This window comes from Photinus pyralis, unplaced genomic scaffold (assembly GCF_008802855.1).
Source record: "Photinus pyralis isolate 1611_PpyrPB1 unplaced genomic scaffold, Ppyr1.3 Ppyr1.4_LG4, whole genome shotgun sequence".
Classification (NCBI taxonomy): Eukaryota; Metazoa; Arthropoda; class Insecta; order Coleoptera; family Lampyridae; genus Photinus; species Photinus pyralis.
In genome coordinates, this window is record NW_022170511.1 from 3,774,975 (window position 1) to 3,784,853 (window position 9,879).

At 35.1% G+C, this 9,879-nt stretch overlaps 1 protein-coding gene across 2 annotated transcripts in view; it reads left to right on the top strand.

Moving 5' to 3' along the window:
* Nucleotides 1-2,631: 2,631 nt before the first annotated feature.
* The window catches only part of LOC116168682 (synaptotagmin-12), a 47,747-nt gene continuing 40,499 nt past the window's right edge, over nucleotides 2,632-9,879 (top strand). Inside the window, exons 1-2 of one of the 2 annotated variants that reach the window (XM_031484627.1) lie at nucleotides 2,632-2,765; nucleotides 2,820-2,943. The gene's annotated coding sequence lies outside the window, so the exon portion shown is untranslated. The remainder of the gene's footprint in view (nucleotides 2,766-2,819; nucleotides 2,944-9,879) is intronic. The other variant, XM_031484628.1, reaches the window with a different exon arrangement.

Consider the following 9,879-nt stretch of genomic DNA (forward strand, 5'->3'; position numbering starts at 1 on the left):
CCGAGCAATTTATACCCTTCACTTCTGCGTGTGGCGTGACTCTTAATTCTTTTGAGAGACGACCTATGACCTGTAAATCATTTATCGTTGTTTTTTATTTATTTAATTATTTTACATATATAATAGATAATAAAGTCCACAGGATAACCTTCGGATGTCAGGCCTGTTAAGTTCGATCAAGATGCAGAGCCCAATCAGTAGGTAGGTTCAGGAGGTCGGCATTTGGTTTGTAATTGAGTATCCAAGATGCCAGATTCAAAATCCAGAATCTGAAATATAAGGTGTTAATATTTCAAATTCTGAGGTTTATAAAAATTACTTGTGGTTTATCCGGTAGTTCCAGGAAGGGATCATTTTTGTATATATACCTTCCTCAGCTGTGTAAAGGCTCTAGTTCCAAAATTGCCATGGCAAAAGTTGCCGCGGTATTCATGACCCTCTGACAGGCCAATCTCCGAAGCCTAGTTAGCTGCTACATGTAGGTTGGGCTACGTATGGCAGGCCACCAGTATAGTATTATTAGCAGTATTATTGGCCTTATATTACTACAGACCCAGTTAGCACCCTCGAAGCTTGAGACCATCAATGCCCGGTTCATTCTTCATTCTTTGTCCGGTTATGACGATCGGCAGGTCGTGTCTGCGTATTCATGTGTACTGGTATACGCTCCAACCTTGTTCAAAGTGCGGAGGAGCCTATCAAGCACCAGGTGCCACAGCATTGGAGACAACACTCCACTCTGCGGACATCCTGTGATGACCAAGGAGCTAATCTTCGTCTTCCCGATTGAGGATCTAATGACCCTGCTTCCAAGCAAGGGGCAGATCCATCTTAAAATTGATGCCAAAGCCTTCAGCAGCCTCACTATGGAATCGAACGTGGCGCTGTTAACCGCGCCCTGATGTAGGTAGTGGTCTAAACCAGTGCCTCATTCCTTTCGTATGCACCCACTAGCTTCTCTACCGTTTTTAGAAGAAACGATGATATGCGGATGCCATGTTTGACACGACCCGGCTTAGGTAAGTACGCAACTCTTATCTTTCTGCAGCTTTCTGGGATATACCCTAAAGCCAGGGATGTTCTAAGAAGGTGTAACAGCGGTTCCATACTTCCATGTCATTCTGCAGAAGACCCGGAAATATCCCGTTTGGTTCTGCAGTCTTAAATGGACTGCCCATCTCAAGGGTCCCTGGGTAACCACCCGGGCGGAGGAAAATGTTTTATTGCTTAAATTTAATTAATTATATACTTTTACTAGTTTGCGATGAAATAAACGAATTATAATCTTAATTTACTGTATCAAAAATCATTAAAATATTTAAATAAATATACATGCTTAAAAATTATTTACATTGGCTTGCGTCTACAGAACTAAAAGGATCACGTTTTTAATGTAATGCACTATTTCTCGGGAGGTATTATCAAAAAATGGACTTTTTTTAATATGGCAACATAAAACATGATCAAACTATAGTAAAATTATAAAATTAATTATCATAACTTTTTTCCTTAATTTGAGTTCTTCTCTTAAAAAGACTGTTAAAAGTACTCTTTAATAATAGTTAACGAAACTAGTAGTTGCAATTAAAAAATCGCACCTTGACTAGAAGTACTCCACTGATAACAAATTAAAAATACGTGGATTGGTAGCAAACTACTTTAAAAACACTAGAAATTGGCAACATAATGCTGTTCTGTGTACAGAGTCAGTTAAAGTTAAAGTATTTCTAGTATAATGTCGATTTTTTTGATCTGATAGTCAATACTCTCTGCGATGTGTATTTTCATTGATTTATATTGTTTGTCCATTTTTCGTGGTTTGTCATTCCTGCTTATTCTTCGCAATTTTTGTTCATCATACATAGAAATAAATAGTTACCCAACCATAGCTATCATTTCGTTTTATTTGTCTCCTGTATGACTTCTTTTGTACGCTCGTAATCCTGACTCCTAGTCCTTAGTCTTTGTAACAAGTGCCATTTAGGTTGTAATAAAATTTAAATTGAGTTATAGTTAGTTGTGTATCTATTCTTTCTGCATATAACATAAACTTCTTTGTTTGTCAGTTTCGGATAGTCACATCAATCTAAATCAAAAATAAAGTTACAATTTAGCTTGTTTTTAAATTACCTCACTCTCTACTCTCATTTTGTCAGTTTTCTGTTTCTCCTAATAGTAGGTACGTATCATTTGAGTACTGTGCTTCGCTAATCTTGCTGATACTGTGTCGCACACTGTACGCAGAATTAGTTTATCGTCATCTTACAAGGGATGATAAACATCTTGCAACTAATTTGTAGTACTTTTCTGTAATTCTCACAATTTGTAAAATAGTTGCCTATATAGTATATGGAGCGTTCCCTTTGGAAAACTCTGTTCGCCATCTAACGATCGTAATACTCAGTACTTAAAATTTTCCGACTTCCCTGCTTCGCCGAAATTAAAGTTAACTGTAGCCCCCAAATTATTTATTTTTCCCCATAAATTGTACAGCTAAGGTCCATTTGTAAAATTTCGCCTTTCCAAATGTGTCGTTCGGGAGCCGTCATAAAATAATCTAAAATGAAGTTATTTATTGCGCATGCGACTGGATTCACTGGGATCAAATGAAAATAGCAACCACCCCAAATTTTAGATGAGAAAGCTGGAGCTTTCCCATCGTTCGCGATGTAAATGCATGACTCTATTGGGAACGCGCGTCCGCTCGAAGTTCTCTGCACGCGATTGTGGGAGAAAAATTAGAAATTGAATGGCCTAATGTAATTGTAAGTTATTAATATTAATTAGCGTAACTGTAAGCTTCTTTTTGTTAAAATTAGTGCAAATTCCAATTAGTGGATCTACGTTTGAAGACTTTACGCTATTGAGCTATGGATATTACCGGGATCATTTTAAATTTATTTCGAAGGAAGCGGTAGAAGGGAAGCTCCAGGAAATTTGAAGGTAGGTGTAACTGCATTAACTTTAAACTTTAATCATCATTATCTGCGTAACTCAGAGCGATTCATTTATTTCAGAGCGCTTTATTTTGGCGAAAAACGTGACGTATACTCGTAGAATTGACGGTGTGTTTATTGCTCTCCTTAGGAATTCGTTTCGGTTTAAGTATATATGCCCCTTGTGGGTTTTCCACTGTCTGCTCTTATTTACTAACTTAGATGTTCACATTTTCTTTCATAAGTCGTTTTCCATGACAAAAAAGACCAGTCAATTTATGAAGACTAAATGTTGGGACTCTTTGTATAAGTTTCTACATCTAATATAAGCTGATCTGACCTCGTATTTAATTAAAAACTGTCTAATCGAATCAAAATAGGTATAATTTAAGTATGACAAGTTTGTACCTTTTCCAGTACACATAAGAGTGTAAAAGTAAGGTGCATTGTAAACGAGGAATCTGTGTTCGTAGAGTATTATAGCTAAGCTTTGTAGATCTTGAAAACAAACATTTGCAGTTAGCTAAGTACTTTGTCCTTGAGCACACTGGATTATAGAGATACCATACCATTAGTAACCTGCAAATTTAATTACCCCAAGTAGATCGGGTAATTTTTAACAAGCACCACGCCTTCCCTCAACGGGCTTATGTATCAGGAAAAAATTTTCTACATCTTTCGTGCAAATTAAACAATTTAATACAGTGCGCGTACTAACTTCAGCCTTTCATCTTTGTAATTAGTAATTCAGGTCACGGCGTTTAACTAGGTTTGTCTTAAATTTCAAAGGGATGAACGTGGCAGTTACGTTGATGGGTGTGAAAAAGTTAAGGTAATCCTTTAAACGTAATTTATTTAATGTTGAGCACCTTAAAAGGCACGTTTAAAGATGAGAATTATGCAAAATGCCCATTTCGCTGATTTTAGCTAACTGTTAGGTAAACACTGGCCCATTACAAAGTGAAGAAGTTCAGAGCTACCACACTGGAAACTGGGGTTAGCTAAACGCGTAATTGTTTGGTAGCAAATTTAATTTTATACGTGTCCGGATACGTTTTATATAAAGATAACATTTTTATATTAGACGGGTTGCTAGCAGCAACACGTTTTCTTTGTAACAACCGTGCCTGTTCCCGAACGCACTTTTCCGAGGTAATTTTTATTTGTTATTTTAAATTCCCTATATTAAATTTAAATTCACTATAGCTCCTTTTTGAAACACTTACCTACTCTCGGACTTACTATTCTTTTAAACTGTGAAATTTCCGTTTATTGAGATTGTGCCGATGTGTTCTATATTTTTAGTGCACTTTCACTTTCAAAAAATAAAGTTCCTTATATGTCTGTCTGAGTCACAAAGGCTCCGGAACTACACCATTTACAGACTTGAAATTGGTGTCGTTCGATCAAAAATTAAAAATTATTTCATGTTTGTGTTCTCGTTAAGACATGAAAATGTCCATAAGAGCTATTAAAATCGAAAAAACAAATTTGAAAGCGCACTCTTCGCCTCTTGCTCACACTCGGCTTAACGAATTCTTACTCCTGCACGCGGGGTTTAATCAAAATAATCTGTGCAGATGCAGTTAAGTTAATTTTGTAGGTACAAAGTTTAATGCTGTTGGTCCGTTAACGGAAGAAGGTTCTTTGCTTTTGGAAACGCAGTTGTAATGCATAATGAAACCGTTTTAAAACGTTATTTATCAACAAAAATATTTGAAGTGTTTCCCGTCTGAATAGCTACAAGAAAGAGGGATTGAGTGCAGTGTGACAGCAAAGAAATGAGATTTCCTGAAGCTGTCAATGAGTGTCAATTATAACCACGAAATAATTCAAAATAAACACTACACATCACACAAAACGCACAGATTCCAACAAATATCTACTCCCTGCATCACCATTCCATCTGATATAATATTAAACACAATTGACGCAAGCCTGAGAATGGTAAATACCGAAATCGATCGCATATAGAGAAAACAAATACATTTTATATATTGGCAAACACATAATAATATATAAATAATGGAAAACTTCATCAAACGTACTGTCAATGAGTGTTTTCGTGTTAGTGCTACATGCGCCTGAATCTCGCAAGAACCGATGTTTTGAAAGATTAATTGGATTTTCAAGAGGAAAATTGTAAGTGATTTCAAGACTTTCTTTGTTTATTTGTGTCGACCACGTGCCGGTGGGAAATATAAAAACGGACTTGTGCCTCTTTATTTCACGTCATTTCTTTATGACTTAAAGCGTATGTTTCGGAATAGCAATTTTTGTCATTGTCGGTCAATTAATTGTGTGTTTATTTGAATCCATTACACAACCCAGATAGAGTTCTCATTTTATTCTATTTCCGATTTATCTCAGGTGTTTGTATAATTGAGTATTTGTAATTTTCGGTTGGCTACTGAGTAATTCTTTTCGAGTCATTATTAGGATTTTGTTTTGTAGCGAATGCTGTAGGTGTACGAGTTCTAAGTTTAAATTTTTGATTTATTTGAGTTAGCTGGACAGGTGTTTTGTGGGTGGTTTAGTTAACCGCAGCCAATTGCACACAGTAATATCTTTAGCTTGTCTCTATACGGTTTCAAATAAAATAACTGTAGATGAATGAATAAGATTATTTAGCTTTAAAAGCCCAACCTGCACTATTATCTAGGACGTCTGAGTCTAAGAAAAACTGAGGGGTAAATTAATTGATGCATTACCCTCAGACTCACCACAGCACATAATCTTTTACTTAGTTTATATTTCATATTTCATATTTTTTATTTGTGTTGAATACACATAAAGTATTTACACACGTCACAATAAGCAAGAGATAACACACTTAAACAAAACATTTAGACTCTAAAAATTCTCTGGTAGAGAAAAATGCTTTTCCGATTAGCCACTTCTTTACTGTACGTTTGAAGTTATCATACTTCAAAGTTGTTATTTTGTCGGGAAGATGATTATAATAATTAATAGATTGCCGACAATGACTGTTTAGGGTTCTTGTTAGTCGGTATTGGTTTGTGTACAACTTATTTTTTGATCGGGTGTCATGAGAGGGTAGATCTCTATGTTGTAAGTACTGGTCTTTCCTGGTATGTACATATAGAACGCATTCTAAAATATATAGTGACGGAAAAGTAAGGATTTCGAATTTTTTAAACAAATCTCTACAGTTATCTCTGTATCCGACATGACCTAGAATTCTTACCGCTCTTCTCTGTAGACTAAATACCCTATGACTATCTGCTGCGTGACCCCATGCCAGTACAGAATAAGACATTACAAAATGACAGAGAGCAAAATAAACAGATTGCAGTACATTACTAGATACCTCATGTTGCAACACTTTTAAGATATATATATTTTTGGCTAGTTTTTGGGCCACTGTATTAACTTGGTGATCCATTTTAAATGTGCGTCGATAGTAACACCTAAAAATTGTACGCTATGTGTGTCTGTACTGCGTGTTATGGGCGCAAGGAATTTATCAAGGTGTACGTTTTTTGCCATGTTGAGGGACAGTTGATTCGCGTTAAACCATTTTTCAGTTTTTTCGAGCAATATGTTATTTGTTTCTAACGTGTGCTCCAGTATATAACCTTCGCAGCTTATTGTGGTATTCATCAGCATAAAATCTGAAATCAGCATTTACATTAAGAGAAAGGTCGTTTAGGTAAATTAAAAAAAGGATAGGGCCCAAAACGCCCCTGAGGAACACCCACATTGATCCTCAAAGAGTCTGATTTTTGTCCATTAATTTTGACAGACTGTGATCTACCTTCGAGATAGGATTGTATTAGCCTATACTTTTACCGTCAAAATTGTATTTTGAGTTTCTGTTAAGATTTCATGCTTGACACTATCAAATGCCTTACTCAAGTCGCAAAAAGTAGACACCATGTATTTCCCTCCTCAAAGCAACGTAAAGCATTTTCAGTAAAATCAATAATAGCACTTTGTGTACTATATTGTTTTCTAAAACCATATTGTTTACTGTTAAGAATATTATTAATTTCAAAAAATTCGGCTATTTGTAAGCAAAGCGCTTTTTCAAATATCTTAGAAAAGACTGGCAGAAGTGCTACTGGCCTGTAATTATTTAAATCGTTCTTATTGCCCTTCTTGTGTATTGGTACAATCAGGGCTTGTTTTAAGGCACTTGGAAACTTTGCTTCCCGTAGGCTCATATTCAGTAATTTTGTTAATGGTATTATAATTATATCAATAACAAGCTTGATTAATTGAATATTTAGACCATAGGTGTCTTGGCTGTGTGTGTTTGATAATGATGTAATAATATCTCTAACTTTAGTACAAGAGATTGGTTCAAATGAGAATATCGGTAAGGTACCAGTGTGTATATTACTTAGATATGAGTTTTGTGGATTTCCATCGTTATTCCTGGTATTCGATAATTTTTGGATATTCGTGGTAAAAAACGTGTTTACTTTATTTGGGTTAAGATTTAAAGCACTACATTTTTTTACCTTTCTTTTATTGTTAACTATATTCCACATTGTTTTAGTTGAGTTTTTTGCTTTTCGTATAATCTCATCATAAAATGTCCTTTTAGCATTTTTGATAAGTTTATTGTATTGCGATCTACATATTCTCAATGCATTTTTATTTTCGGAAGTGGGTGTAATTCTATAAATGTCACTTAATAACTGGTAAGTGTTTCTCATTTGCTTTACATCATTATTAAACCAGTTTTTGTGGTTATGGTCTCTATTGTCTTTCACTTTCCTCTCAGGGAAGCAGGTATTCCTGCAGGATATAAATTTATCATGGAAAATATTAAATGTGTTATCAACACCCTGACACTCATTGTCGTTAATGAACTCCCAATTAAATTAAGAATTGCATTATAAAAGGCAAGCTTGCCATTATTGGTAAATGGACGTATTGTCTTCCATTTCTTGGCTTTTTCATCCTTCTCCACCGGAATTTTTATAATAATTTGATTATGATCTGATATACTTAACGTAGTTACTTCTGACTTAAACAGGTCTAAGTTATAATTTACAAACACATTATCGATACAGTTTGATTTCCTTGTATTAGTATGAATAATGTAAGAAAAACCTAGTGCGGCCATTAAGTCACACAACATATCACAATTTTTGTCTTTTTTATCAAACTGACAGTTAAAATCACCACAGATAACTATTTTGTTTTGACAGTTAATTTTATCAATTACCTTTTGAAGTATTTGCATGAAAGTTTGTATATCTCCATTCGGAGATCTATATACACATAACAAATATAGATTGTGTTTAAGAAGCTGTATGGCGGACACTTCGCCGTGCATGTCCACAGATAGCTCACTTACCCAATTTAGATCAGTATAGTCAATATTATTCTTCAGCATGATTATTGTGCCACCATGTATGTGGCTTTGTCGTGTATATATAGATGAAACTACATAATTGTCTATCAGCGAGTGCACCACTTCATTTTTCGTTAGCCAATGTTCGGTAAAACAAAGAATATCATAGTTTTTGTCACATAAATAAGATTCTAGAATATTAATTTTATTCCTAATACACTGAATGTTGGTGTAGAAAAGGTTTATAGAGTAGTCCCCCCTGTTTCTAAAGTTAGTAGTTGGTTTAAAATTGTCCCGGTTGAGACTTCCGAAAAAATCGGAATTGTTTAATTATTACGCCGCTGGGCCAATTTTCTGCTTTATACAGCTCGTCCATTAAATCCAGGTCCGCACCGATTCGAAAAGCAACACTGCGAGCGTCATCTCGTTTCGGTAGCTGGTCGACATCAAAATTATTTTTTGCATATTTTTGCATCAAATAATCTCTAATTTGTGCTGCTTCTGTTGCAGAAGCTACCCTACCTACATAAACCCAAGCGCGCTTTTGAATTGCGGTAAAGCCCGCAATAGAAGCACAAGTTTCAGCTTTTCCGATAACCACGTTGTTGTGGGCCTTGTTGTTATTATTTTTATTTGTCGATTTAGATACGGAGCGACTTTTATCTGTGCCTGTTGCACTTGTACCGACCTTAGATAGTTTATCGCAAGCTGTTGTACTGTTAGTCGCAATTTCGTTGTCACTAGGAACACTTTCACTTCGTTGTTTAAATTTAAGAGCCACTTTTTCTGGCTTAGCTTTACTTACAGTTAGCACATTGTTCTTTCCCGCGTTTGCTGATAATAACATTATCAAGTCAATATTACTGGATTTTAATACATCCACTTCTTTCCGTAATTCTTCTATGATGGTCACTAACTCCGACGTTTTTTCAGAAACTGCCTCTCGGATGAGTTCTTTGAGCTGCTCAACAGAAGCAGTCACTGCTGTAGTAGTTGCGTCAGTTAACGATCTTGTGTTCACCATTATAATTACTTAGATTATTAAATTTGTCGTCACCATTAAGAGGATTTTTAGAACACGACCGTACCGAACCGTAGGTATAGAGATATATTTCGGTTGTGTAATGAAACTAATAAAGAAGAAACAAGAAAAAATCAATGTCTTGTACATAAGTATTTTATTGTTATAGCTTTTATAAAATTCAGGAAAATGCAATCAATAGAAAATTCGGGGTGTTTACTTTACATTTTCGTATACAATAAGCTACATAAATGCGAGTTATTAACTCTAAAAGGTCAATTAATGTTTTTAAAAGATGCATTGGCACGATTTAGTTATTTATAGATACTTCCATCTATATTTAAATTAACCCGCATTTATGCAATTTTTGTGCTTTTTTAATAACCTAATCAACTGACAGGGTAGGTCTCACATGTATAGCTTACAGAGATATTTAAGAGGAATTTTTTTTTACAGGAAAATGTAATGGAAACCAGCCATCAGGCTAGGTTTTCCTATTCTCTGGATCACGGTATTCTTAATGTAATCAATTGCTAATGACTTTATGATAGAATGACAGATATGCTTAGGTACTCAAACTCTTTAACAATTTC